The sequence below is a fragment of the Anoplophora glabripennis genome, unplaced genomic scaffold (genome assembly GCF_000390285.2).
Source record: "Anoplophora glabripennis isolate ALB-LARVAE unplaced genomic scaffold, Agla_2.0 scaffold472, whole genome shotgun sequence".
Classification (NCBI taxonomy): domain Eukaryota; kingdom Metazoa; phylum Arthropoda; class Insecta; order Coleoptera; family Cerambycidae; genus Anoplophora; species Anoplophora glabripennis.
The window spans coordinates 236,533-240,633 of NW_019416729.1; positions in this window are offsets into that span (position 1 = coordinate 236,533).

The following is a 4,101-nucleotide window of genomic DNA, read 5'->3' on the forward strand; positions in this document are numbered from 1 at the left end:
TGTGTTTCTGTATTAATTATTATACAGGGTGTTCCTAAATGTCATGAACATAAAGGAGGGTGTAATTTTTTGGCTTATTTCATGACTAAAAGTTCATATAAACATAGGTCCACAAACGCTTCGTTACCGATCTACAGGGTGTTGAAATTTCAAAATTTTTTTAGTTTTTCTCTAGCTCCCGCAGTTTTTGAGATATTTATCTCAAATTTGAAATATAGGTTACGCTCTAGAGCTTACATCATTGGACATGCCAAATGGTCGTGATATTCTACAGAGTGATATTTTTTCGGGGTTGATGCCCCTTTTCTTCCCCTGAACTTTTGTGCGGTGCGCCGCTGGTAGATTCTAAAATCAAAATTGAATTTTATGTTTTGTTGAGAAACTTTTTTGTCTCTCATGATTTTTTCGTATCTGCAACAGTTATCGAGAAAAAAAAAATAAAAAACGATTTTGTGTAATTCGTTAGATGAAATTTAAATTCTTAAAATGGTCCAGTAGGCTCTGGCTTTATTTCTTCAACGTTTAGATTTAAATATGAGCTATCAAATACGTTGTTTTCATACTATCGAATACAAATGAGTTACATTTTCTTCCATAAAATTTATTCCTAATTTAAAATAATTAAGTATAAGAAAAAAAATATTCATGTATTTTCTGGTACAAGTTTTACTGTGGTTTTCATTTATATGAAGACTTTTTCTGGATGAAAATCTTGCCCTAGTTTTTGCTTCCAGATGCGTTTTGAGGTGGAACCTTTGAACCATTTCGAGAGCAATGGCCACTTCTTGAGAACATTAACTGAAAACAAAATATACTGTAAGTAAAACAATAAGTAAAATAGTTCTGAAATAGTAAGTTACAGTCTGGATGTCTGTGTGTAAAGGTTAGGCAAAGTAGAATGTTTCTCATACCCTTCAATAACTTTAAATGAAGATATACCGAGAGATTTAACTGATTATATTTATTTATAACATATTTAGGTAGTTAAAGCTGTGCTACAGAATTACGCCACAAATGAATCCAAACATCCCTACTGAACAACTAGCACAGCTCTCTACACACGCGCGGTAACGCCACACCGGCTGATCACATGATTAATCTGATACGTTGAGTTAAACCAGGTCACGTAAATTCACACCTTTATTCGCATAGTTACATCAAATACAGTAAAAACACTTAAAGGATTGGGGATAATAAATCGCAAAAGAAAAATATACACACAAACATATAATTCTGCACAATGTATCGTGTATCTTCAATCAATTTTTTGTATATAAAAAATATGTACAAATTATGTAAAAAGATCTAGCTTATTCTGAATCTCCCAGAACTAAACCGGAGTACTCTGTATTATATCAGTATACAACAGTACCCACAGCAACACATTTAATGGTGACATGTTTTCGTTATTTCCCTGTTATTATTTTGAAGGAATATTGCATTGCTCCTTCATCATTGCACATTGTTTTCATGTCAAGTCGACATACTTTCGAAATCGATTTTAACAGATTGTCTGGAAAAAAAGGTTTTGTAGTAAACAGTACCGAAAATTAAACGCAATTAAATCCTTTGAAAAAACAGAAAGAAATTTATAAACACTTCACTCTATGTATCAAGAAATCATCTTGAATGAGATAAATCAGATAATCACGTTTAGACCGAAAATACCTACGTTTAGGATATACGTAAGTAAACAACGTACGATTAAAATTTCATTAAGATTTCGTAATGGTGTACTCGTAAATCTTTTCTGCCTCACTTTCTACGCAGTGATAACTAACAAAATAATTACGTGAAAACCGTCAAGTATACAAAAAAAATAGAAGAGAGAAAAAATTTGATAGAGCCAGCGCTTTTATTTTAAAATAAGAAAAGTTGTAAGACGCTATTTGCCAAAAAACGATATGAGCATAGGGGTGGATGTATCTTTTTGGTTCCAACTACTTCAGTTACTACGTCGAAAGGTGACATATACAGGGTGTGCCATTTAACACTCTGTAACAGAAAAATGTATTATTATGTTTAAATCACACTGAGACAAAATATTTTTTTAACATATTGTTATAATGGCTTTATTCATATCACATACTGACAAACAAACAATAAATTATAAAAAAAAACGAATGATCAACTACAGAAAAAAATTGTACAACGGTAAATCTTATAATAAGGGGCAGAGACGAACCGTATTTTATCAAATGTTATTAAAAAATGCAGTCAGGTGGCTCATGTCATTTGTTTAAAATAAAACTTCTATGACAGATGACAAATATTAGTTTTCCAATAATTACAGTTTTATCAGTTTGCGTCTTTCAGTTTAAGTATACTAGTTATAAGATTTACCATTGTACAATTTTTTTTCTGTAGTTAATCATTTGTTTTTTATAATTTATTGCTTTGTAGTTAGTATGTGGTGTGAATAGTCATTATAACAATATTTTAAAAGAATATTTTGTCTCGGTATGATTTAGATAAAATAATAGATTTTCCTGTCACATCATACATTGCATATTAAAGTTGATGTCTCGAAAACAAGTGGGAAACAATTGGGAAAAACTTTATGTTACAAAAATTACTCAAAATTTAACGATCTTTCAGATGGACTGCATTTCCATGTTCCAGGGATCAAAATTTTTTTAGTATCGTCACGTCATCTATACAGAAAGATTTGAATTAACAGTTCTAACTACAATTTGAAGCTATTCGAGAGACCTAACAACCCCAGTGTCCGGAACTAAAATACACTTCTTCATTTCGGAGATATTAGCAACTGGAGTGTTAAATGGCACACCCTGTATATACAAGTACTAGCATATCAAAAATCATTTAAATCGGACAAAGCGTTTGAGAGTTATTTGAATAAATTTTTCTCCAACTTCAACCGCTTCTAGCAACTAGACGAAGCAACTTGGTAAAAGTTACGTTAAAACGTCATATTTTGGGGTAACTTAACGATTAATTTACGAAACGCCCAGTATATTTACAGCATTGATACAGTTCTAATAAAACTCTACCATAATATATACTGCTACAAAAAATCACTCAGATTTCACTCAAATTTACTCAGTAATGTATCGATTTCTGTCCACATCCGATTGAGTGAAATATTCACTCTAATTAGTATGAGTGAAACAATTGCATCAGAAACGAGTGGGTTTTACTCAAATCCGAGTTACCGCTAACTATCAATTGAGTGCATTTTGACTCTATTCAGAGTATATAAAACCAATTTAGAGTTGAACTTTTCTCTATATAATATGATTTAAATTTAACTATTATTGAGTAGGTAATTTTTTACTCACACTTGGTTTATATTCTTTTTAAATTTTAATTTAAATATTATCGTATTAAAGTCATAAACTACTAAGCTGCCACTGTGGTTTCTACCATATCTGTTTTAGAGACGATATTTTATGTCTCGATTAAAGGAATTGGTGAACTGATCGGACGAATAGATTGCCATAAGCTATATTGTACGTTACAAATACGTAATTATACAGGGGTGGCCAAAAGTACGGAATAAAATTCATATCTTTTGAATGAGTTAATTTTTTTAAAACACACGTTAACTGATTTTGATTTTTTCCCATGCTTCGATTATATAATTATTAATTTTTCTTCAACCTCCTAACCCCCAACTACCCCTACTTTTTTTTTAAATGGAAACATAAAGCATGAGGGGGCTCGTTGAAAAGCTTATAAAAAACCGAATCCAGCCATACCAAACAAACAAGTTTTATTTTTTCAATAACAAGTTTTTTTTTCATTTAGAAATTGAAACAACTAGATAATTTACAAAAATAAACTCAATGTCGCAAATGCTGAATATATTCACTATTTGGCATTCTCCAAGACGACAGTAAAAGCTGTCCACAGCATTCTGAATGACTTCAGCTGGTAAATTATGCATCTCCGCCCTAATCTTGTTCTTTAAATTCTCAATATTATCCGGTCTGTCCTGGTAGACTCTTTCTTTCAAATATCCCCCGACTTAACACCCCTGGATTATTTTCTTTGGGGATATTTGAAAGAAAGAGTCTACCAGGACAGACCGGATAATATTGAGAATTTAAAGAACAAGATTAGGGCGGAGATGCATAA